This window comes from Schistocerca gregaria, chromosome X, assembly GCF_023897955.1.
Source record: "Schistocerca gregaria isolate iqSchGreg1 chromosome X, iqSchGreg1.2, whole genome shotgun sequence".
NCBI classification, from domain to species: Eukaryota; Metazoa; Arthropoda; class Insecta; order Orthoptera; family Acrididae; genus Schistocerca; species Schistocerca gregaria.
The window spans coordinates 77,273,101-77,300,945 of NC_064931.1; positions in this window are offsets into that span (position 1 = coordinate 77,273,101).

The window sequence follows — 27,845 nt, forward strand, 5'->3', positions numbered from 1 at the left end:
AGTTTGATACTTAACTTTAATCCATTAATGATGAACGTCGCTCTTGAGGGTACATGATTCACAATATTATCTGTTCAGATTGTAGTAACTGAATATGGCGGCTTGCTAGGTCGTAGCAAAGGACGTAGGTGAAGGCAATGCTAAACTGTCGTTTCTGCAAATGAGAACGTATGTAGACAGTGAACCATCGCTAGCAAAGTTGGCTGTACAACTGGGGCGAGTGCTAGGGAGTCTCTCTAGACTAGAAATGCCGTGTGGCGGCGCTCGGTCTGCAATCACTGATAGTGGCGACACGCGGGTCCGACGTATACTAACGGACCGCGGCCAATTTAAAGGCTACCACCTAGCAAGTGTGGTGTCTGGCGGTAACACCACAGTTTTAATCTGCCAGGAAGTTTCGTATCAGCGCACACTCTGCTGCAGAGTGAAAATCTCATTCTGGAAACATCCTCTAGGCTGTGGCTAAGCCATGTCTCAGCAGTATCCTCTCTTTCAGTAGTGCTAGTTCTGCAAGGTTGGCAGGAGAGCTTCTATTAAGTCTGGAAGGTAGGAGACGAGGTACTGGCGGAAGTAAAGCTGTGAGGACGGGGCGTGAGTCGTGCTTGGGTAGCTCAGATGGTAGAGCACTTGCCCGTGAAAGGCAAAGGTCCCGAGTTCGAGTCTCGGTCCGGCACACAGTTTTAATCTGCCAGGAAGTTTCATATCAGCGCACAATCCGCTGCAGAGTGAAAATCTCAATCTGGTTGACAGTATGTATGATTATATCGGGAATAAGACGCAGGACGGGGAAACAGCGGTTTGTTGCTTTAATGTTGGACACCAGTGTTTTACCTAAATAGATTAATATAAATATGTGAACGATTTCCGTAGAAAGTCTATGGTTGATTCTTTTCCGTATGAGTCACCAGTCCGAGTATATTTTCCGGTTGTAATTACCTGATCATCGTTACACTGTAAACCTGAATCTTCTTTCCTCCTCCTGGCCGCTAAAATGGAAGACAGTGGTAACTATGGTAACATTAATGTTGATAATGATGAACAACGTAGTGATCTAGTAATCGTTTATGTGTTATAGAAACATATTTTATAGTAGAACATGAGCTTACGTATTAATTCACGTGCGACAAAACTTGAAGGAAGCTGTATCCAACTTATTTGCTTTTTCTGGGCTTTCCGATTTCGTAATAATAGTTGCTGGTTTATTATATTTGCTTTCCCCGTTATTCAGTCTTTTCAGTCTGTAACACCAGAATCTCTTAAAAAGATTTTCGTTAAATACATTAGCCTCATATAAACTTGCTTCCAATGTTTGTTAGCCATTTCTTCCCGTTTTATGCTTCGCACTGAACCATACTGCTTACCATAAAAAAACTAACCACTTCACTTTGAATCGCTGAATCTACATGTCCGCTATGGTTTTCAATCTTTTCAGATCAAAGGTTGATTTTGATGTGTCAATGTTCCCAGAGTCCAGGGTGTAACATAATTCGCGAGGAGAACAAAAACATAATTAGCACGATTAACCGACGCTATACCAATGTATCTACAAGAAACGATGTACCAGTTGCAGCCATTTAATTCAAGAACAGTGGTCGAAAAAGAGTTGTGTGTCACGAATATCCGTTTCAAAACCGACAGTAATTGCTACTGAAAGTGAATGCAGGTCCATATTAATCAGTTTGGAACCGAACATTGAGAAGGGAACTGCAGATAAGGGATAATAGGAGGCGGGTAACTCGCATAAGGTCACTGCTCACAGACATCCATGAAGCTCCACGTCTTCAAAGCGCCAAACAACGTAGAAACTGGACAGTAGGCGAGTGCAGCCATGTAGCGTGACCCGACAAGTGGTGATGTTACCTGTTTGGGATGCAAGACATAAAGTACATCGACGGCCCAATGACACGTTTAATACGCACCATATGGATGGTAAACTTAAGGAGGGAGGTGGTTTTATGATGTTTTCGGGGTGCTTCTCGTACCATAATTTGGGTCCACTGAACCATGAAGTTTATTTCAGCATTCTCGAAGACGAAGTGTTTCCCTTTCGTCTACATCTACGCTGTGGACATCCCCGTTTTCAAAGTTGACAACAGCTGTATTAACAGAGCTGCACGCATGCGCTGCTGGTTTGCCGAACACTAAGGCACTCTGCCGTTCCTCGACTGGACCGCTAAACCAACAGGTGAAACGTGGCAGTCAGCATCCGCTTGCTATGCTGGATCTAATCATCCATGAACGATTCAGCCGAATATCACCTATCTCAAGAAATGTAGTGCATTTTCTTCCTCTCAGAATACAGCCCATTAACAGTGCCAGAGCTGGTATTACACGGTGTTAGCGTGATGTATGCTGGGGTGACCTTTTTTTCAGTGTGCATCTGTCTATCATGGCCTCAACATTAATTTCAAATGGTTCAAATGGCTCTAAGCACTATTGGACTTAACAACTGAGGTCATCTGTTCCCTAGACTTAGAACTGCTTAAACCTAACTAACCTAAGGACATCACACACATCCATGCCCGAGGCAGGATTCGAACTTGCGACCGTAACAGCAGCCCGGTTCCGGAGGGCCTAGACCAGTAATTTCCTAAGATTCTTATTTTCAGTATCAGAACAGACATGCGACATAAATCGTGTTGCGTTTTAGATGAGGGAGCAAAAGGCGAGAGCAAAGTGTAACGCGCAGAAGCAGGCTCGGCACGGGGGTTTCCGGTGTATTGATCGACCTCGAAGCTCCCACGAGTATCTCGATTTATGATTCGCACATTTGCTGCTCGCCACGCCAGGTACACTCAAACGCAAAAAAAAGTTAGACACTAGTAAGGAATTATCCGGAAGGGATGGAAATTGGTAGACGTGATGTGCATGTACAGACAAATAAATGATTACAGTTTCAGGAAAATCGTATCAATTCTTCACGAAAAGAGCGCCACAAATTACGCAAGTCTGTAAGGCGTTCATCCCCCTCTTGCCCTTATACAAGCGGTCGTTCAGTTTGGCATTGGTTGGCACAGTTGAACTGTCCAGTTTTCGCATTAGATTCCCAAAATACCGGACTGGTTGCAGGGTCCTGCACATAGCGCTCCAAACGTTCCTAACTGGATAGAGATCCGGCGACCTTGTGGTCAAGGTAGGATTTCGCAAGCACGAAAACAAGCAGTAAATTCTCTACCTTTGCATGGGCAGGCATTATCTCGGTGAAATCTAAACCCAAGATGGCTTGTCATGAAGGGCAAGAAAACTGGCGGTAGAATATCTCCGACATACCGCACTGCAGTAATGGTACCGCAGATGAGAACCAAACGGACCTTGCTACGAAAAGAAATGTCACCCGAGACCATGACTGGTCGTTGTCGGACCATATGGCGGGCGACAGTCCGATTGGTACACCACTGCTGTCTGAGGTATCTCCAGACAAGTCTTCGCGGTTCAGTGGGACTCAGTTCGAAGCGGGACTTACCACTGAATGAGATTTCATGCAGAAGACGTGTCTGGACACACCCCAGAATGGGGTGGGATAACAACCTGACTGTCGCTTGCCATACGGCCTGACAGCCAGGACTGAGAGTCTGGGATGCCATTTCTTTTCATAGTAGGCCAGCTTTGACTGTTATCCACGGCAGCCTGACGGTGCTGTGGTACCTCGACAACACTCTACGCCACGTTTTTATTGCCCTTAATGGCAAGCCAGCTTGGGCTTACATTTCAGCAAGATAATGTCTGCCCGCTCACTGTGAGGATTTCTACTGCTTGTCGTCGTGCTTGCCAAATCCTACTTTGGCCAGCAAGGTCACTGAATCTCTCCTCAAGTGAGAATGTCTGGAGCATTATGGGAATGTTCATCCTACTAGCTGAGGATTTGGAATAACTAGCTCACCTATTGGACAACATCTGCCACAATATTCCTGAGAAAGACAGCTAACAACTCTGCCAGTCAAGTGCCTGCCTAAGAGCCTGATGTCGACCAACACATTATTGACTTGCTCAATTTGAGATGTTCTTTCTCTTGAATAGATTGATGCCGGGTCTGAGGGTCGAACCTGAGACTCCAGATGGCCGAGCTGAGGCCTGGACCCACTGTGCCGTATTTTGTCAGGTGGCCGAGCAAGTTCAAGAGCGTCAAGGGGCAGTGCAAAATGATACAGCAGTATTCGGTAACATTCGTTTATTCAGATAATTTACAGTACTCGGTGGGTGGAGCATAGTGTCGGCGTGCCGTCGGCTCGCTGTCCCGCGAGTCCAGCCGGTTGAGCAGACCCCTGGTATGCCAATGCCGCTGCTGCCATCATCAAGCCCGCCCGCTGCTGGAAGCTGGCCGCCGCTCACCAAGTCGCGGCCCGCCAGGGCATTTCGACTTGTGCCGCACTGCTGTCCGTGATTCCAGAGACTGCTACAGTCCCTGGTCCTCGCTGCCCTCCGCCCCGTTTGGCCTGCTCTGTCCAACCATCGGACGAGGGTGGGTGTACTGGTCACTAGTGGCTCTCGGGCTGCTGCTGCTCCCAGGACAGGACTGGACTCGAACCCGCGCGCTCCTGGATACCGTGCCGCAAGTTACTGCTAGTGGTGCTTGGCAAATGGCAACACCCGCCACTGTCTCTGGCACTGCTGCAGTGCTGCTGCACCAGGTGGGAAGTGAACATGGCCCGTAGACTCGAGTGGAACCGAGCCCCTACTGGACCAGCTGCAGACCGCTGTCACTGCCCTGTTTCAGGCAGAGTGTGCGGTCTCCAAGTTCCAGGCTGCCGTTCCGTCCTGTCCCGGTGTTGGGTCCCCAGAGGCAGAATATAGCCCGAACAAGTAGATAGAAACAAAGTAAAAGATTATGCAGGATACTTATAACATTGCCGCCAGACTGGCCCCTATAAGCGTAGACCAGCACAGGTCCGTCGCGACGCTCGACTGATCTGCCACACTCTGTCCCAAGCTAAAATTGCTCATCTATTTATATTGGTTTCTCCTCCGCTTCTGACATTGTGTCAGAGAGACACAGAAATTATGGCAGGGATAAATTCCCACACGTCAGCCACGTACAAATCGCCACTCTTGGCTCTGGCCTAGTACCCCGCCTCATACATCGCAATAACTTAAAGCATCTCTGCAGTTTCCTGCCTCGTTCCTCCTCCACTCCAAACAAGTCGTGCGTGCAATACTGCTGTCGCAGCTTGGCGCCCGCAAGCGCCATTTTTACCTGTCCTGTTCCGCTGGCTGTTGACTGTTACCACACTCTGCCAGCGGCCCCAGACTTCATCGCCCAGCCGCGCCTTTATTGAGATTTGATAAAATTTCCCTTTCTCTCGACTAGGACTGAAATTAGCACAGCAAAATTATTCATTTGTTTCTGAAATTGCACTCATTTGTTTGACTGCAAGTGTACATCACATCAACTGAATGCTGTACCATCCGATAATTGCTTCATGGTGGTCCTTTTTTGTTTTCTAGGTTTTCGTCAAGCGTATTTTATAAATTTGCGAAATCATTTTTACCGCTTGAGTTACCTTTTACTAAAATCTAATCTTTAAGCACACCTCCTTTTGGCCTCATGCTGCCATCATCAGGGTCGCATTGCATTACACTTATTTGCTAATCTTATCTTAGATTGTGTCCTCACTTGGCATGTTAAACTTAAACACCTTATAACGCTGTTCTGTACGAAGACTCATCTCCACTACAATATATTCTCTGTGGACTGCCTAATGACACGTTCTGAGGATTCAGAGAGAGTGGGGGTGTCTTCGACAACAAGGTCATTAGTGCTACAACATGTGCTCAACTGAGGAAGAATGTGGGAGATAAATGCATGTAGTCTCTCCGACGTTAACCATAGAAAATTTTAAGCACTGAGACAATGCATTACCGGACTCATTTTCATAGGACTTCTTTTTCCTCCATTTTCAATCAGGAATACGTCCCTGTGGCTTGTGAGTTGTAGTAATGTTCACCCTGTATAATTGGCGTTTGAAGTGATATCTCATGGCAATGACGAGAACACATCGTGATGCAAGTAATATGTTTAAAACGAATTTGAATATTGTATACGAATCATGAGTGTATGTGGGGGTGAGTGATTCAGAGCGTATCGGAACCTGGCTTAGGTGGTACGAAAAAAAAAAGAAAAAAGACGCATGATGTACACGTATAGCTCGTGTTACAGCACACCTCTTGTGAAGCTCTGTATCTATTGAGTAGCATTGTTGAGTTTCACTGCCGCAATTCTTTGTCGGGGCTCTTTATGGCAGAGTTCTTCGACGTGCCACTGAAAGAATCTTGTGACATCTAGGTTTGATTCAAGAGAAACAGAAAGCTGAAAGCTAAAAGTTGGGTCGTGTGCTGCGGTTCTGAAAGCACGTGTTGTATGTAACTAAAGGAAAGTTGCTGAAGTAATTTTTCGGAAAACATTTCACTTGTGCCATAAAAAATTAAAAACCGCATATTTTGGATTCGCATATTTTTCGCCTTGCAGTTGTTCTCGAGCGAATGCAAGGAATCTATAGGTTAAAAATATTTGATTATTTCAAATTATAAGTCTCACATCATATGACTTCGTCATTATCTTTTTGTTATTGGTCATGTTTATTAGAATACGTGAAGACCGATTAACTCGCTGCCCGTTGTTAGAAAGATTTGAAGTGAATGAGAGGGCGAATAGCGACTGGAAATCTGAGGTAGACAAAAACTGGCTATCTGAAATTGTCTTCATATTACGAAATACGTCGCCAGTGAAGATTACTTAACCAGTCCTCTCCAAACTAATAATATCCTTCATTCCACGATGCAGCGAAATGTGTTCGCATCTATATTTGACACAAACAAAGTAGAAAGCTGAATGTTGTGTCATATGCTGCTCTGCTGTGAAACTTACTTTATATAAACGAAGCAAACCTGCATTCCATACTGCGTTTGAGTTTATGCATAAGGAATTGAGAACTACAGGTTTAGAATTCGCATGTCATTTTCGCCATGCAGTTGTACCGAAACTGATTCAATCAATTTGACGTCACTTACTCGACTTGCTGGTCCCTAACCATTTTTCCAACCGACAAAGGGTGAGCTACAGGGTAATATGGAATCCGAGTCAAGATTCGTTTCGGGCGAGGTGTAGCCAGTACTCCGACCGAACACACTGAGGTACCGCGCTGGACCACTAGACTACCACACAATATGCGGAGTGTGTCACCTACTGTGTGTCTCAAGCAACAGCTAGTCTCTCGAATTATACCGGCTGGTCGCTAGGTGGCAATGGCGCCGCTTTCCCAACTAAACTTTAATTCATCAAAAGTCAGACAATTTGTACGAAATATTTATAAAAGTGGTTCAAATGGCTCTGAGCACTATGGGACTTAACATCTATGGTCATCAGTCCCCTAGAACGTAGAACTACTTAAACCTAACTAACCTAAGGACATCACACAACACCCACTCATCACGAGGCAGAGAAAATCCCTGACCCCGCCGGGAATCGAACCCGGGAACCCGGGCGTGGGAAGCGAGAACGCTACCGCACGACCACGAGCTGCGGACGAAATATTCATAAATTACACACAAAAACCTTTCTCATGGATCAGTGTAATTATTAGTGAAAGCTTATCAACATCCCTACGACAACTGAAGAGATTAGCCTGCACATATAGAAGGATGCGAAATCAAGACTTCAGTTGATACATATAGAGGTTTCTAATTATTTTCACTGTCATGAATTGCTGACCAGAACAATTACTCCTTTGTTACACATCAAACTACAACAGAACCCATTAATTTACAACGCCTCTATCGGCGACAGAATGAACTTCCGCGCAGTGTGTGCCGCATGACGTATTTGACGGCACATGTCAGTGCATAACGCGTCGTCTAGCAGTGACATCAGGTGGGTTGGACTCCCACACCTCCCAAATCGGAAGATTTGTGCCGCCAGGGCTACTCTCAAGGCGACACCGAAGTCTTGGAAGAGCCCCCGTTGCCATCTGTTGCCGTCCGCTGCCGCTTCCCAGCTTCCGCCATCGCTGCCGCCGCCGCCCGGTGCTCGACGCCGCCCCCGCCCCCTCTTTGTTCTTTTTCCCCAGTTCACTTGTCGCCAGTAGACCGCACAGTCCACCATGGACAGTTCCACCACCGTCATCTACACCTCCCCTTCCCCTGCCCCCACCATTACCTCCCGGAGTGCCTCCTCCGGGCTTCCCCTGTGTACTACATCTCGCCTCCGCACAGTCTCCTTCCCTTCTATCTCCTCCCCGCTCCTGTATCCCCACCTGTAAACTGCTCCTGCTCCTCTTCCTCCTCCTCCTCCTCTTCCTCCTCCCCCTGCTCCTGCTCCTGCTCCTAACGTCCCTCCCGCCCCTACCACTCGTCCGGATGAGCTTCCCCAACTCCTCTCTCGCCCTACTAGCACAGCCACTGCCTCCCCCCCCCCCCCCCCAAGTCACCATCCGCTGCGCCACAGTCGCCACCACAGAGCACCCACCCTCACTTCGAAGTGCCTCTGCCTCACACGAGGGGCAGCCTACTGCCACCTCCCAATCCAAACAGTCTCTCACCCCTCCTCTCAGGCCACCCCCACCAAAAAAACCCAATCGCCCAAGTGGCGACTTTGCCTCCACCACTTCCTTCTGATCCCCCAACGGGCATCACCCCTCCTCCTGCATCTCCAGCCTCCGCCCTGCGTACGTTCATCCTTTCCAATGCCACTCCTTAATTAGTCAATGCACACACCCTTACCTTCGAAATCTGTAAGTGTATCCCCATTGACCCAATTGCTCAACTTATCCCTGCAGGGACTCTGTGCTTATCAAATACCCCTCTCCCTCTTTCCACACTGATCTCCTCTGGAAATTTCCCCACAGCACCCTTGGCTCATATCTGTCTCTCACACCTTTCCTTACTTCATCCTCTCCCCGTCAGCTCCAACCCTGTTGTAGTCCACCAATCGTCACTGTCGTAATCAATCAGCCCTGTGGTCACGGAGGTGGAGGTTTTGGCAGAATTGAATGCCCTCCCTGCCCTGGATATCCGCTGTCTGACGTATCCATAACAACTCCGGCCCTACATTCCTGTTGCGTGTGTTTACAGAGTCCGGCTCCTCCATAGATCACCTCCTCACTCAGAGAGCCCTGAATTCAACTGTTGCACCCTGTTGACCCCTCCCGTTCCCCTCCTCAGTCCTACTGCTGCCAACACTGCCTCCTCTACAACGACCAACTCACCCAAAACTGCAAGATCCCCCACCTGCTTCCAATGCAAAGCCTCCCACTTCCTCAAAAACTGTCCTAACCTCGCCTCTTCTTCCTCTAACACCTGGAACGAACCCTACCCTACCCACTCCTCCAAATGCAAGGTTAAATCTGCTCCCACAAACCCTGAGTTCACCATTCCCATTTGCCCCATTGATCAGCCCATCCACCCCAACAATTCCCTCAACCCTACCCCTACAGTTGAAGACATCATCCAGTTCCTGACCATTGTCCTCCAGAATATCCACCCTTTCCAACACCCCCAAACACTTAAGCAGATGTTCCTTACTGCCCGCTCCATCTTCCATTAGAATACCTGCACCACACACTCACAAAACCAGGCTCCCTTCGCCTTCACCCACCTAGACATCCTCATTTAAGCCTCTCTTCTCCTCCCTCTGTTCCCTCTTGTGCACCAACAGTATTGTCTCCTCTACCTAAACATTCACTCCCTCATTGCCAACAAATACCTCTTCATGCATGCCATTTCCAAGCACCACATCAACTCATTCATCCTTAACGAAAATGTCCTCCAACCTCACTATATTGTCTGCACCTCTCCCTACCTCCTTCACCACACCGAGAATCCTCATCTCCTTACACGAGGTGGTGTCACTCTTGGCCACCTCAAGCATATCCCTGTCAGGCCACAACCACTGCTTAGTGACCCAACTCAACACCTCATCTTCAGCATCTTTTTCTCTCCCTCATCCTCTACGTCCATCCCGCAGCTCCTCTCCCCTACGACTTCATCTCCCATGTTGACCACACCTTCTCCATCTATGCAATTGCCACAGACCTCAACATCCATAGCTGTGACCCTGCCACCCTTCGGCCATGGTATCAGTTCCTCATCACCTTCCACAGTGGCCTTGTTCCCCTAACACAGCACACCTGTCCCAAAAGTAACTCCACCCCGGATGTCATCCTCGCTTCTCCCAACTTCGTTGGTTGTATCGCCTCATCCTTCCTCCAGATGACAATCAGTGATGCTGTGGAGGCCCATGTTGCTACCAAACATATCCACCCTCGCTTCTCTGCCCTACTCTTCCCCCACAGGCTGTCCTTCTTCTCTGTGAATCCTGCAGGATCCGCCACCCCTTCCTTTGCTCCCATGACTGGGATACTCTCCTCTGCCACCGGCAGTTACAATGACACACCCGAAACCTCTTAACAGCAAAGAAACACCGAGACTGGCGCCAGACATGTACACACCTCAACACTGCCCTCCCTGTCAACTCCTCCAAGTACTGGTCTGCCTTCCACCACCTTACTGGTAGCCATCACACCCTGCTTTGTCCCCTTCTCCACAATGACTGTCCTTTCCCTAAAAACCTCAGTAAGGTTAACCATTTTGTTTCTCACCTCTTCGAGGTCTTCTCCATTCATGACGATCCTCACTTTGATTACTCCCTCTTCCTCATGGTTCTTGAATGCTACCGGCCATTGTGGCCGAGTGGTTCTAGGTGCTTCAGGCTGGAACCGCATGACTCCTACAGTCGCACGTTCAAATCCTGCCTTGGGCATGGATGTGTGTGATGCCCTTAGGTTAGTTAGGTTTAAGTAGTTCTAAGTTATAGGGGACTGATGACCTCAGATGTCAAGTCCCATATGCCCAGAGCCATGTTTTTTCTTGAATGATCCAGTACATCAGTTCTGCCACTCGCCCCCAGTTTCTAGTACTTGGATCAGTTACCTCTCTTAGACGTAAACACTCCCATTACTGCAAATGACATCAAACTCATACTCCACTGCAAATTAAACACTGTCCCTCGTCTTGTTGGCACTACCTACTGCCACCTCAAGAAATCTCCCACCTCCTTCCTGGCTGTCCTTGCTACCTTGTATAACACCCCTGTCTCCACCGGCTATTACCTGATATGTGGAAAACTTCTCGCATCTTGCTGTACCTTATACCCAACAAATCCCCCCATGACAACTTTTCTTATCACCTCATCTGCCTCACCTTCACGTTCAGTACAGTCTTCGAGTCCATCCTCTCCTGCAATATTCATCACCATCTTAACCAGCATCATCTCCTTCCGTTTACCGAGTGTGGCTTCTGGCCCTCCACCTCAGCTGACAACCAGTTCCTTAATCTTACCAGATTCTTTCCCTCCAACTTAACTTCTGTCGCTCCACTATTTTTGTTTCTCTCGACCTCCAGTACGCCTATGACCATGTCTGGCCTCCTGGGCTCCTCTTTAAGCTCCAGACCTCCTCATTAATTTCGTCCATCTCGTTGTTTCGTTCCTCTCCCATCACCCCTCCTATGCCAGTATCCATAATACCAACTCCCATATCTTCTATCTCACCGCTGACATGCCCCAAGGCTCCGTTGTTTCCCCTCTCCTCTATCTCCTGTATACTGCAGATATGCCCAAACCTCCACTGTCTGTTCACCTCCTCCAATTTGCTGATGACACCACCTTCCTGGCCCTTTATCCTACCCTTCAATTGTCCAAACATACCCTTCAAACCCACCTTGACCAGTTCACCGTCTGATGCAACCAGTGGCTCCTTCGTATCAACCCTCCCAAGACCCAGACAATCATCATAGGTCGTGCCACCCACTCCTTCTGGCTCCCTGATTTTTACCTCACCATTTATGGTTGTCTAACCCACCTCACTCTTACCCTGAAATACCTTCACCTCACCTTCGGTTGTCACCTCACCTGGACTCCTCATCTCTTTACGATCCAACACAAAGCCCACAGTAAACTCTGCCCCTGAAACTACTGTGCGGCTGGACATGAGGACTGCATCCTTCCACCATCCTTCACACATACAAATCCTTGATCTGTCCCATCCTTTGTTGTGCCAGCGTTGCTTAGATTTCTGTCCCACCAGATTCTATAAAGTCCTCCAAATCCTTGAAGGCCATTCACTCGGCCTCGACTTCTGTATCCACCTCCCATCCCCCACTCGGATCCTCTATAACCTCATCCCCTTCCCACATCTTCTCCTTTTCCTTGAACACATCTGCAACCTGTACATCTTCCACAGACTCAATCCCCCCAACCCCTGGTGTCTTCTGTCCTCTCTACCCCGAGCCCATTGCTGCACCTTTACTGTGGGTCCCGCCTTCTCTCCATCTCCACACCCTCCACCTACTTTCCAAATGCAACTTCCAGCACCTATCCCTTGTGGATGATGAGCTTCACCCTGATATCTACCCCTCCTACCAACTCTAACCCCACATTCCCCCTCCCCCTCCTGAGGGCTCCATCTCCCTTCCCCTGAGCGGTTTTTTCCTCCCTCCTCCACCCCTCCCTCACCAGTGCACCCTGTCTGCATCTCTTCGCTACTTTTTGATTTGCCTTCCTTCTCCATCTCCCATCCCACCCGTCTCCTGCCTCTAGTGCGCCTCTAAGCATTCATGGTGGTGTCTGATTGTACTATATCGTGTCTCCCAACCACTTTCGCGCAACGACGCTCTGAGCGTGTTTTTTAGGAAACTAGTTTGAACCTGGGACCTGTTGCTGGTAAGGAGACGCCAGACCACACATGACATGTAGAATTCAGAAGAGTCCAGTGAGACTAGCGATGATATAACCAAATACTAAATGATCTCAGCGTCAGCTCCACTGCACTCCCTGTAAAAGAATCTTAATTCTAACTAAATATAGTGGAAAGGGTTCAAGGCTTTCCTATTTTTAGTTAGCTGGTAAAATAACGTCGAAAAAGCAGTTAAGTTTACCATTGGAAATTTATTCTAATCACAAAACATCGTTTATAAATTGCACTATTGATAAAAGGAAATGTTTTAATACAGGATGGTAAAAACCAACAGCGTTCAACAAAAATGTGAACGAATATTCCCTAAATGGGTTTCCAAGTTCTACAAGCGATCGAAGGATGACCTATGCCATATCACATCTATAATCTAGGTTTAATTTAAGTTTCACAAAAGAGAAAACTATCAAAATGGTCTACAGTGACCCTCAATTATCTTTAATAACTTATCTAACTTGTCGTAAATTACAGTGGCTGATGTGGCTTCTCAATAACTATATAAAAGAAAAATCATCGCGTTTCAGATCTGTTCTTCAAGTGGCAAATGTGAACACCATGAGTTTTAATTAACGATCACCATTAGTATTACGCAAAAAAGGGGTGTAACAGATGAGTCTTCTGCAGTTCTGAGTGAAGCCTTATGCGCTCAAAAATGCGGCATCGCGTGCGTTCATTACCTTGTCGGTGTTTAAGCAGCGTCAGGGCGGCAGCGGCCGGCGCACCAGCCGTCCAGCTCGCCGTCTCGGAACCAACTCTCCAACTTCTCCTTACTACAATTTACCGAAGTTAGTTTAAAAAAGCTATCTGGCTGTGTTTTCATCTGACCAATCAGGGTCTCAATGTTAACCTTACGCTCCGCCTACAAAAATTCTGTCTATCCAATGGGAAACGTTATACTTTTCGTGGTGGGGCAATGTTTTTAAAGTTTGTAACGTAACAGAGACGCTAAAAAGTCTCACGCTAAAACCTGCAGCTAGTGTGGTCCTTTTAGCGTTATCGTGAGATCTATACTGCGCTTCTGGAGGGCTCTATCTTTTAACATGGGCTGGGGAGTGATCCTAATGTAACAGACACGCGAAAAAGTCTCACGCTAAAACTTGCGGGTGGTAGTGGCCCTTTTTGTGTTATCGTAAGATCTATACTGCTTTTCTGGAGGGCTCTAGCTTTTAACATGGGCTGGGGGTTGTCCTTGACATACCTGAGACGCGAAAAAGCCTGACGCTAAAACGTGCGGGTTGTATAGTTGTACAGGTAGGCTCGAGGCGTGGGTGCCCAGCCCCTTCCTTATCCAGCTTAACACGGTTCTGCTCTCGGCTTCTGTCCTCGTTTCTCCCCTCGGAGCTGCGTCTGCCTCACGGTGGGAAGGTACGACATGCATTTAGGCATTCTTGTGTTAGTCTGTGGTATTCCATTTGCTCACTCGTTACTCGTATTACTTTGGTTAATTTAATGTCACGATTTATTCGGAGCTATGTGACATACTACTGGATTTGCTTATCATGTCAGGGTTTTCATGTAAGGTGTTGGATTTTCCTGACACCTTACACGCCAACCGACGTCCCTTGCTTTTCCTCCCACCGTCTCCAGCCCTCTTCGCCCTCCGCCCCCTCTTGTCCCCGCATTTCCCCCCTCACAGGCCTCACCTCCCTCAGAAGGTCCCTTACAGCAGCTTTTCTCTTCTTCGTGTATGCTCTGTCTCATGCAGTGGTTTTCAAGTGTCATCTAAACTAAACTCTGTACGAACAGGCCTCTGAAGGCCCAATGGTACCAACCTGCCGCTGTATCATCCTCAGCCCACAGGCATCACTGAATGCGTATATGGAGGGGCATGTGGTCAGCACCCCCCTCTCAGTGTACGAGACCAGAGCCACCACTTCTCATTCAAGTAGCTCCTCAGTAGCCTTAAAAGGGCTGAGTGCATCTCATTTGCCAACAGCACTCTGCAGATCAGATGGTAACCTATCCAAGTGCTAGCCCAGCCCGACAGCTCTTAACTTTGGTAATCTGATGGAAACCAGTGTTACCATTGCAGCAAGGCATTTGGCATTTTAAGTGTCATTGTTCTGGTGTATTTTAATACTATGCCCGACCTTTAACCTGTGTGTGTGACTTCAGTATTTTTTATGTGTTACGTAAATCGTCAATTGTGTTTTTTAACTTTATGCGGACTTTTTTTTTTACTGTCCCACATGAACGTCTCCATGTACGTGTATATTTTAATCCTCACTGTCTTCCATTACTATGGTCTTATGTCCCACCTTATCACCTTTTAAATGTATCGTTCTCATCTCTTTATTCACTGTATCACTCGGTTGAAGAGCGGCGGATTGTGCCACTGCCAGCCCTCGAAATAAAGGGAAAAAAAATTCTAGTAGGGGCGCTCTCGCTGCCGGAGTGCAGACACCAACTAGCAAGAGCACACTCACCATGGTCTACGGCAGTGGCGAAGCCCCCATCAACGCTCTAAGGCTGAGCCGACCCAAAAAAATTCCAAAATAAATCGTCCACACTGAATTTAACCCAATCTGATCATGTACCTTCGTAATTTTTTTTCAAATATTTTACGTCTTAACAGTTTAATGAATCACTACTCTAGCTTAGCAACTAATAGCAGCTCAGATTTCCGTGCTTGTTAAGAGTATGAGCAGTAAGCCTGTTTTTTGCACGTGTCGGATTGGGCTTTCTGCAGTGTGGATACGGTTTTTAAAAGCTGACGTTTGATTTGTTTCTGCTACCCGCCAGCAGGTGGATACACGCCTAGGTAGAATGACAATTCATTCTGCAGTTCCCCAAGAGATAGCGGGACTTCGCATCGTCTAGCACGCTAGCAGCTGCTGGCCAGAATGAGAAACCATTAACTCTTAATTTAAGTGTTTATTTGAAACACAAAGAACAAGAAGACATTCATAACTTACAGAAAATAAATTTGAATGCGTCATACGATGTTGCTGCAAGATGACAGGAAATAGCCTATGTATTTTCGTTGATCTTCAGATTAAAATTTAGTAACCTTACTTACACTCCTGGAAATGGAAAAAAGAACACATTGACACCGGTGTGTCAGACCCACCATACTTGCTCCGGACACTGCGAGAGGGCTGTACAAGCAATGTTAACACGCACGGCACAGCGGACACACCAGGAACCGCGGTTTTGGCCGTCGAATGGCGCTAGCTGCGCAGCATTTGTGCACCGCCGCCATCAGTGTCAGCCAGTTTGCCGTGGCATACGGAGCTCCATCGCAGTCGGCCGGGTGGACTTACCGCCGAATTGCTCAACACGTGGGGCGTGAGGTCCCCACAGTACATCGATGTTGTCGCCAGTGGTCGGCGGAAGGTGCACGTGCCCGTCGACCTGGGACCGGACCGCAGCGACGCACGGATGCACGCCAAGACCGTAGGATCCTACGCAGTGCCGTAGGGGACCGCACCGCCACTTCCCAGCAAATTAGGGACACTGTTGCTCCTGGGGTATCGGCGAGGACCATTCGCAACCGTCTCCATGAAGCTGGGCTACGGTCCCGCACACCGTTAGGCCGTCTTCCGCTCACGCCCCAACATCGTGCATCCCGCCTCCAGTGGTGTCGCGACAGGCGTGAATGGAGGGACGAATGGAGACGTGTCGTCTTCAGCGATGAGAGTCGCTTCTGCCTTGGTGCCAATGATGGTCGTATGCGTGTTTGGCGCCGTGCAGGTGAGCGCCACAATCAGGACTGCATACGACCGAGGCACACAGGGCCAACACCCGGCATCATGGTGTGAGGAGCGATCTCCTACACTGGCTGTACACCTCTGGTGATCGTCGAGGGGACATTGAATAGTGCACGGTACATCCAAACCGTCATCGAACCCATCGTTCTACCATTCCTAGACCGGCAAGGGAACTTGCTGTTCCAACAGGACAATGCACGTCCGTATGTATCTCGTGCCACCCAACGTGCTCTAGAAGGTGTAAGTCAACTACCCTGGCCAGCAAGATCTCCGGATCTGTCCCCCATTGAGCATGTTTGGGACTGGATGAAGCGTCGTCTCACGCGGTCTGCACGTCCAGCACGAACGCTGGTCCAACTGAGGCGCCAGGTGGAAATGGCATGGCAAGCCGTTCCACAGGACTACATCCAGCAGCTCTACGATCGTCTCCATGGGAGAATAGCAGACTGCATTGCTGCGAAAGGTGGATATACACTTTACTAGTGCCGACATTGTGCATGCTCTGTTGCCTGTGTCTATGTTCCTGTGGTTCTGTCAGTGTGATCATGTGATGTATCGGACCCCAGGAATGTGTCAATAAAGTTTCCCCTTCCTGGGACAATGAATTCACGGTGTTCTTATTTCAATTTCCAGGAGTGTATTTCAAATGTTGGCAGTAACGTAGCGTGTCTGTAGGTTTTCATATCAACAATACTACTTAGACGGGTTTGTGGTGAAACTTGAAACAAGAATTTTTTAGTTGAAATGTAGGAAGTAGTGGTAGTGATTAACTGATTAGTGAAGTATATTTCTGTATGTCCTCTGACTATGAGGTGTCATCTTCAATTTGTCTTGTCATTGTGTTGTCGAAAGGAAAAGTGTAATCTGTCTAACGTTTAAATCATTATCTTGTAACGCTTGGTATTGCTGACTAACTCATACTGCCAAAGACGCCTTTATTTCATTACAAGATCCACTGAATATTTTAATTGAAACCCCTGCATTCTTCTCTCGTCTGCCTTTAGAAGATAAACTCCCAGTGAAGGAATGAAAGTCGACGTCAAGTCTCTCAATTAAAAAATCTTATGGAAAATTTGTAAGACGTTTCCAAACATAATGGTACAATTCAAATCCGTGGTTAAGTGGCAATATTGTAAGGAACAAAGTTTTTTGTTTTTGGTGAGTGCTATTTGGAATGGGAAATGACGGTTTTGAATGGCGTAAGCTGGGATTAGGCGAAGGAAGTGTCAAACTTTCCTATCGAAAGTTAAAACGCATGAATGTTCCATTTCACGTATCACAGTAACTGCCTGATAAATGTAGTCAACTAGGTACAGTAAGAACTGACCGTTCTCTTTCAGAAACAACACTTCTGAAAGCTTTAAAACATAACGAAAAGGTTTATCGAACCAAAAGTATAATGAAGAGACTTATTTCAACTGTCTGCTTTTTAGCACGGCAAGAGTTAGCTCTTCGAGGTCCTGACGAACCTGAAGTATCAGTAAATAAATGAAATTATTTAGAATTTTTTGATTTCTTGGCAGAAGAGAACCATGCATAAAAGATCATTTAGGATCAGATGGAGTATTTAAAGGCACTTCCTCTGACACAAAGAATGAATTAATAATTGAACAAATTTCAAGTGAAGTTAAAAATATTCCTTTTATGTCCGTACAAGCGGACGAAACAATGGATGTCTCAACTAAAAGTCAAATGAGTGTAATTTTTCGTTTTGTAAATAACGAACATATACACAACATATATACAAGAGACAAGAGACATTCGTACTGTTTTATGACGTATCCAAAGACCGGAGTGCACAAGGCATTGCCACTGTTTTGTTGCAAGTGCTAACACAGGTTAAACAGTTTGAATAATGATAAAAACACGACGGATGTAGGGCAATGGTAGGGGAAAATTGTGGTGTGCACCCTGTTATGCTCTCTTTACCCACGGCTATCAACAGTTGAACCTTGTCCTCCTCTATGCTTATAAAAAAATTACGCAAGTAAATTTTTTTTGTCAATGCTACCAGGATTTCACGCATTTTTAGCTGTTGTAGAAAAAGAATTGAAATTCTGAGGGAAACGGGATTTAAACTACTTGCGAAACAAGGTAGAATTTTCATTCATGCGCTATACAAACCGTTATTCTTCACTACACAGACCTGAGAGCAACATCTAATGATGTGGTAAACAATGAAGGGTATGATAATTCTTTACATCAACAGTTGGGCTAAATAGTATACTGGATGATGAAGCTTTTCTTTTTCTACTGCAGCTGTACAATTGGATTTTCCAGTATACAAGAACCCGAGACCTCTGCCGTCAGGCTCCGACCGCTAACCATGTAGGCCAGACGGCGGCTCAGCAATGGAAGGCACCTAAGAAATTTTGAATCGATTTTTCTCGGGATTTTCCGAGTAGTGCGTCCTACTATTTTAACCACGTGAGGTGTTAGGGGTCCTCTTTCACCACACAAAATTTCGGACAAATCCCAAACCCCACGGTCGTGCCGTCTCCTTGTAAGTTCAAGGGGACTGATGACCTGAGATGTTAAGTCCCATAGTGCTCAGAGCCATTTGAACGATTTCATCAAGCTTTTCTTTTTTTACTGCAGCTGTACAATTAGATTTTCCAGTATACAAGTACCTTGTTTGATATCTTGCAAAGGAAAACTGTTCGAAACTGAAAACTGCATTAAGAGTGTTAAAAGACTAAGATGTGAGGAAATTATTTTGAAAAGCGTAGTGAAGCTAAGAGCCTTATAAATTCAGCTGGAGTGCCTGAAATTGATTTTAACAAAACAGAAGCAAGTAGTCAGAAACTGAGAAGGCTAGCATTCGAAATAATTGAAACAGTAGAAGTAAACATGGAAACTAGATTCCAGAACTTTCATGAATCAAATTTTACACAACTGTTAAATGAGAAACCTTTCTCAGGTTATAGTAGACCAAACAGTTTCCCGATACGTGAAGCTGAAACACTATTTAAAATATATTCTTTCTGTGACGGTGAAAAACTGAAAGGAGAATTTACATTTATTTACAGCAGTGATGGTAAACGTCTAAAGACTCGCGGCCTCCTTAAAATCATTATAAACAATGGACTAAAATTCGTTTTCTCTGAATGTGTGAAATTACTGTCGTTGGTTCTTGCAATTCCAAGAACCGCCACATTTTGCGAAAGAAGCGTGAGTACATCAAAACACGTTAAAATCTACTTTTGCAATGCAATGACGAGTAACCCACTGCTTGTCGATTTCGACTATAGAGAAGGGAACGGCGAAATCTTCAACCAAACGACAGGAGTTCATATCTCGTGTTGTCGATGTTTGCGCCCAGAAAAAAGGACTGGAGGATTTATATAAAGATGTAATGGTGGGTTGTTATATGTCATATTTTTATTAATTTGTAGCTGTTTAATTTTATATGCATTTATTTATAACAGTTTCTGTAGTAGTTTCTGTCTTAGTAGAAACATGTAACTAATTTAATTTTGTACTATTTCAATTTCAAGTTTTTGGTTTAAGATTTTTTTCTTTTTTTCGAAATTCGTAATTCTCAGACTACCTTACAAAAAATGAAACGCTTCGCCACTGATCTATGGACCGCTAGCGTGAACGCCCCTGTAGTACCGGCAGTCTGTCTTTAAGTGTATGTCTATACAATTAAGAATGGCAGACAGTGTAAGCTGTGTGTGTAATGTCCGAATTTAGCTTCACTCGTGTTTCATCAGTACTTCCAGTCGTGCACCTGAGATTTGCCGGCTATGGGAATACTAGAAGGTCTCAGATAAATTATATAATGGTAAGACAGAAATTTAGGAACCAGGTATTAAATCGTAAGACATTTCCAGGGGCAGATGTGGACTCTGACATCAATCTATTGGTTATGAGCTGTAGATTAAAACTGAAAAAACTGCAAAAATGTGGGAATTTAAGGAGATGGGATCTGGACAAACTGATTGAACCAGAGGTTGTACAGAGTTTCAGGGAGAGCATAAGGGAACAATTGTCACAAATGGGGAAAAGGAATACAGTACAAGAAGAATGGGTAGCTCTGAGGGCTGAAGTAGTGAAGGCAGCAGAGGATCAAGTAGGTAAAAAGACGAGGGCTAGTAGAAATCCTTGGGTAACAGAAGAAATACTGAATTTAATTGATGAAAGGAGAAAATATAAAAATGCAGTAAATGAAGCAGGCATAAAGGAATACAAACGTCTCAAAAATGAGCTCGACAGGAAGTGCAAAATGGCTAAGCAGGCATGGCTAGAGGACAAATGTAAGGATGTAGAGGCTTATCTCACTAGCGGTAAGATAGATACTGCCTCCAGGAAAATTAAAGAGGCCTTTGGAGAAAAGAGAACCACTTGTATGAACATCAAGAGCCCAGATGGAAACCCAGTTCTAAGCAAAGAAGGGAAAGCAGAAAGGTGGAAGGGGTATATAGAGGGCGACGTACTTGAGGACAATATTCTGGAAATGCTCTCAGACGTCAAAAAGAATATAATAATTCCAATCCCAAAGAAAGCAGGTGTTGACAGATGTGAAAATTACCGAACTATCAGTTTAATAAGCCACAGTTGCTAGATACTAACGCGAATTCTTTACAGAAGTAGTAGAAGCTAACGTTGGGGAAGATCAGTTTGGATTCCGTAGAAATACTGGAACACGTGAGGCAATACTGACCTTACGACTTATCTTAGAAGAAAGATTAAGGTAAGCAAACCTACGTTTTTAGCATTTGTAGACATAGAGAAAGCTTTTGACGATGTTGACTGGAATACTCTCTTTCAAATTCTAAAGGTGGCAGGGGTAAAATACAGGGAGCGAAAGGCTATTTACAATTTGTACAGAAACCAGATGGCAGTTATAAGAGACAAGGTGCATGAAAGGGAATCAGCGGTTGGGAAGGGAGTGAGACAGGGTTGTAGCCTGTCCCCGATGTTATTCAATCTGTATATTGAGCAAGCAGTAAAGGAAACAAAAGAAAAATTCGGAGTAGGTATTAAAATCCATGGAGAAGAAATAAAAACTTTGAGGTTCGCCGATAACATTGTAATCTGTCAGAGACAGCAAAGGACTTGGAAGAGCAGTTGAACGGAATGGACAGTGTCTTGGAAGGAGAATACAAGATGAACATCAACAACAGCAAAACGGGGATAATGGAATGTAGTCGCATTAAGTCGGGTGATGCTGCGGGAATTAGATTAGGAAATGACACATTTAAAGTAGTAAAGGAGTTTTGCTATTTGGGGAGCAAAATAACTGATGATGGTCGAAGTAGAGAGGATATAAAATGTAGACTGGCTATGGCAAGGAAAGCGTTTCTGAAGAAGAGAAATTTGTTAACATCGAGTATAGATTTAAGTGTCAGGAAGTCGTTTCTGAAAGTATTTGTATGGAGTGTAGTCATGTATGGAAGTGAAACATGAACGACAAATAGTTTGGACAAGAAGGAAATAGAAGTTTTCGAAATGTGGTGCTCTAAACATTGATGGTGGTGTCTTTTAATGGCCAGTAGTGTACATTGGGGAGTTCACCTTGGTGGCGTCTGCGAAATTGTCCGTAGGTCTGTGTATGATTACTCATTAATACGGGCCCATCGGATGAAAGGAACTGGTCGACATTCGTTTGAAAGAAGAGTGTTTTAGGGGTAAAGGGGAAAAAAGTGCCAAGGCAAGCGCCAAAGCAAGAAAACCTCCACGATAGTCTAACATTCTGCGTGGTGTCTGTTTGTTCTATATCGTGTCTCCCTACCACTTTCGCGCAACGACGCTCTGAGCGTGTTTTTTAGGGAATTGACTAGTTTGAACCTAGGACCTGTTGCTGGTAAGGAGACGTCAGACCACACATGACATGTAGAGTTCAGAATAGTTCAGTGAGACTAGCGATGATATAACCAAATACTAAATGATCTCAGCGTCAGCTCCACTGCACTCCCTGTAAAAGAATCTTAATACTAACTAAAATTAGTGGAAGGGGTTCAAGGCTTTCCTATTTTTAGTTAGCTGGTAAAATAACGTCGAAAAAGCAGTTAAGTTTACCATTGGAAATTTGTGATCGTTAGGGGGGCGGCAGCCGGCGCAGCAGCCATCCAGCTCGCCGTCTCGGAACTAACTCTCCCCTAACTTCTCCTTACTACAATTTACCGAAGTTGGTTTAAAAAAACTATCTGGCTGTGTTTTCATCCGACCAATCAGGGTCTCAATGTTAACCTTAAGCTCCGCCTACAAAAATTCTGCCTATCCAGTGAGAAATGTTATACTTTTCGTGGTGGGGCAATGTTTTTAAAGTTTGCAACGTAACAGAGACGCGAAAAAGTCTCACGCTAAAACCTGCAGCTGGTGTGGTCCTTTTAGCGTTATCGTAAGATCTATACCGTTCTTCTGGAGGGCTCTATCTTTTAACATGAGCTGGGGGGTGGTCCTAACGTAACAGAGACGCGAAAAAATCTCACGCTAAAACTGGCGGGTGGTGTGGCCCTTTTTGTGTTATCGTAAGATCTATACTGTTTTTCTGGAGGGCTCTATCTTTTAACATGGACTGGGGGGTGGTCCTTGACGTAACAGAGACGCGAAGTCTCACGCTAAAACTTGCGGGTGGTGTGCCCTAGTGGTTAGCTGGCGACGTGGGTGTCCAGTCCATCCCTTATCGTAGGGCCTTCTAGCTTAACACGGTTCTGCTATCGACTTCTGTTCTCGTTTCTCCCCTCGAAACTGCGTCGGTCTCACGGTGGGAAGGTACGACATGCATTTAGGCATTCTTGAGTTAGTCTGTGGTATTCCATTTGCTCACTCGTTACTCGTATTACTTTGGTTAATTTAATGTCACTATTTATTTGGAGCTGTGTGACATACTACTGGATTTGCTTATCATGTCAGGGTTTTCATGGAAGGTGTTGGATTTGCCTGACACCTTACAGTGCTGCAGAAGAATGCTGAAGATAATATGTGTAGATCACACAACTAATGAGGAGGTATTGAATAGAAATGGGGAAAGAGGAGTTTGTGGCACAACTTGACAAGAAAAAGGGAGCGGTTGGTAGGAATGTTCTGAGGCATCAAGGGATCACAAATTTAGCATTGGATGGCAGTGTGGAGGGTAAAAATCATAGAGGGAGACCAAGAGATGATAACACTAAGCAGATTCAGAAGGACGTAGGTTGCAGTAGGTACTGGGAGATTAAGCTTGCACAGGATAGAGTAGCATGGAGAGCTGCATCTAGCCAGTCTCAGGACTGAAGACCACAACAAGAAGGGGGGTGCGGCGGCGGGTGCGAAACGGCCTTGACTCGCCACGTGTGGCGCTGGCGTCGCAGCCTCGGCGCGTGAGCGCGGCACGTGGCTCACCCCTCAGCCAGCAGCAGGCGGTAATCTAGAACTCGCTGGCTGTTCCGCACTGGAGCTCGTCGTAGCAGGCAATGTATATTACTGACGTCCTGAGCGGAATAAAATTTCAGTGGTAGGTCATCACTTGAAAAAGAAATTGACTGCACTAGCGATGCGTTTACCGGCAGTGACATCGATTGCCGTACCCTTACAATTTGAGAAGAATATTGATGTCCACAGCTTTAACACTAGAAGAACAAAATACTTTTATTAGTTATTAATATAGCTGTCACTGTCTTATAAAGGAGTCCAATCATCTGACAGATAGCGAAGCAAATTTTAACTTCAAAATAAAATTGTTTCTTATGGGCAACTGATTTGACTACAAACTGCTTCCAGCTATAGCTTTAAAAAAAAGGTAAATTTTAATATATCACTCGTTCACAAGAAGTGTTTGAGAATAATATTCTTTTTCTTGTTAAATTGATGCAAGTGTGCTGGTTACTGATCTGTAAACGGTCAGAAAACATATCATATATACATAGTGTGCACACTGATTCGTTCCAAATCATTTGTACAAAAAGTTGTGTAAATCATCTACGGAAAATTTAACTTGCTATATAATGAACAGCGTGGCTGTGAGTTTACATCCAGCTGGTAGCATATGTGTAGCTTATATTCGTATTCGTTCTTTAAGTTTCTCATCTACGTAGCATTCTGTGTTGTTTGTCAGCTGGTAGGTGCTATACGTGATTCTGTTCTTACAACTATAGAGTCCGTCCATTGTTTCCCTGTAAAAGTGGTTTGGGAATGAATGTACGGAAAAGCAATTGAACAGTACAGAGAAAGAGAAAAAGAGAGAGAGAGTGAGAAAAAAATAGATCACAGTTAATTTCACCTTTGACTTACAGCGCGAATTCTGCTAGCTATAATGCTCACAACCAACAGGCTGCAGCCAGTCGATAATATTGGCATCCCAAACCTAAAGTACTACTCTTTTTGTCGAAAACTGCACGAATAATTATTTTCGAGTCAAATACGCCTGATGATGATGAGTGGCACAACTTCGTAATGAGAAAAATGATACTGCTTCAGTACTGCTTGTGAGTGAAATAGGTTACCAAGGCAGCTATGTGCCAGTTCCGAATACTTACCCCATGTGACATTACCTGCAAGGAAGTGAGAGTGTGACTTTCTGTGATGGTTTTACAGTTCACGTGAAATGTGCTATTCATGCACACGTCGCAGGAGTTCTTACTAGCACTCACATCGAATTTTTCTGCGGTATTCCATGTTACAGCAAGAAGCCCACAACTGCCTGTTGGTAAGTCACTCGCCTTTGATGCTACGTTGATTGCTACGAATAGTTCGTAACACAGTTGTCCCTCATGCATATGTAACTTCCTAAAACAACTATTTTCAACTTCTCTTATAAGAACCAGTCGTAAGTTTCATGATTTATCTGCGAAAGTTAATGGCTTTGAACAAAGTTTCTGTAAAACACATTTATGCCTAAATCGTAATAAGATGATTTTGTAAAAGACTTTTGCAAAACATTTTTTTAAAGAAATTTATTTCTGAATAAGATATATGTGTTAAAAGAAATACTGTCAACTTGAAATTTGGTTCATGATGAGAGGACTAGAATTATACAGGTGAAATGTGAAAGAGGCAGAAGTCCCCATCTGAAACGGAATGGAAATGCGGGAAAGCGAAAAGATCGAACGATCTGGTGCACTGCAACTCATAAGAGCAAAGAAGAGTGCATAAATAGCTCGGATGGAGACTGCGTTTTTGAAGTATCACGCAATTTACAATTGGGCTACATTATACGAGGGCTGGAACTTAAATAGTGGCAACTATTTATTCACAATCGATCCAAAAGAGTTACACCTTTGCACCTGTTACTGTCCTTCAAAGTAGTCACCAGTGTTGTGTACAACCCGTTGCCAGCAATGTGGAAGGCTTATTATACCGTTAGCAAAGGCTGTTGATGGTGCGAATGGAGCGGTCTAAAGTTATAGTGATTCTCGTGTACGACTATAATGGTGTATCCTATCGCATTACGTTCGTCCAAGGCAGACCGTCAGTGCAAGGTATTACTGTTCGATTCTAGAGCACCACCTGCGACCAGCTTTGCGAAAGAAACGGCGACACTTTCTGCGCAACCTACCCATCATTTTGCATGACAATGCGCTGGCGCATACAGCGCAAGCTGTGGCTGCTCTGCTCGGTCGATGGCACTGGGAAGTTATGTACCACCCACCATACTCCCCGGACTTAAGTCCTTGTGACTTTGATTTGATTTCGAAGATGACAGAACCACTCCGTGGCATTTGCTTTAGAACTGTTCCAGAGAGTCGACAGGTAGTAGGCCGCTCCATTCGCACCATAAACAGAACAGGCTCTGCTAACGGTATACTACGCCTTCCACGTCGCTGGCAACGGGTTCTACATTATGCTGGTGACTAATTTGTAGGACAGTAACAGATGCAAACATGTAACTCTTTTGTATCGGTTGTGAATAAACAGTTGTCACTACTTAAGTTCCATCCCTCGAATGTATAAATCGATGCCAAGTAGAATTTATTAAAAGCCCCAAAACATCAAGAGCTATGGCTGCTAATGCATGGGTTCTGTAGTCGTCACATTGAAAAGCTACTCCAATAGCCTGTAGCAAAAGGTTAAGAACTTTATTTCAAACTGTTATAACAGTTTTAACCAGTACATTTCTTGTGCACGTATATAAAAAAATCATAATTTGTTGCTACCATACACTGATTAAAAGAACTTCATTTTCCTAAGACAAATACCTAGGCAAGGTCCTGTCCTAAAAAAAATGATTCTGAGTATTCTAAATTACAAAGAATTATAATTTTTCAAACTTAATCTAATAAAATATTTTATATTTTGTATTTATATAATCTATAATTGGTGTTTGTGGAGCGTTAAATTTAAAGTTTTCTGAAAGTTACAATTATGCTCAACTCCACGTGTTAGTTATGAAATGAAACATCTGCTTAATGAAAACAAAAATAGGAAAGAAAATTATTTATTTTATAAAAATGATCTTGCTATTTTGGCAAAGAACTTTGAGTGTAGCATATTGTGACCATGTAAAGTAATACACTGAAAGTGGTAACCGTAAAATATACTATACTATTGTTTAAAGATTAAACTGCTTAAATCGAGAGCTGTAATCAAAACTGAACATCAGTTAGATATGTCGTATTTTTCGAGTAGTGCTTAGTGAAGATTTCATAAAAGTTGGAAGTTTACCATTTTCAGAAAAAGTATAGTTTAAGGACCAACATTTGGCTAATTGCTGAAGAATAAACGAAAGAATAGTTTCAAAGTTTGTGTGAATATTGTGTTAGGATCGTAACTGACACTGAGGTGCCAAAGAAACTGATACAGGTATTCGTATTCAAATACAGATATGTAAAAAGGCAAAATATGGAGTTGCGGTCGGCAACGACTTTATAAGACACTGAGTACCTGGCGCAGTTGTTAGATCGATTACTGTTGCTACAATGGCAGGTAATCAAGATTTTAGTCAGTTTGAACGTGGTGTTATAGTAGGTGCACGAGCGATGAGACATAGTATCTCCGAGGTAGCGATGAAGTGGGGATTTCCCCGTACGACCATTTCACGAGTGTAACGTCATTATCAGGAAACTGGTAAAACATCAAATCTTCGACATCACTGCAGCCGAAAAAAGATCCTGCAAGCACAAGACCAACGACGACTAAAGAGAATCGTTCATCATCAATACGGAGTCTCGGAGCCCACGGCCTACTCGTGTACCCTTGAGGACTGCACGACGCAAAGCTTTACGATCCGTCTGGGCCCGTGAACCCCGACATTGGAATGTTGATGACTAGAAACATATTGCCTGGTGGGACAAGTGTCGTTTCAAATTGTATCGAGCGGATGGACGTGTACGGGTATAGAGAAAACCTCATGAATCCATGGACCCAGCATGTCAGCAGGAGACTGTTCAAGCTGGTACAGGCTCTGTAATGGTGTGGGGCGTATGCAGTTGGAATGATATGGGACCCCTGATACGTATAGATAAGACTCTGA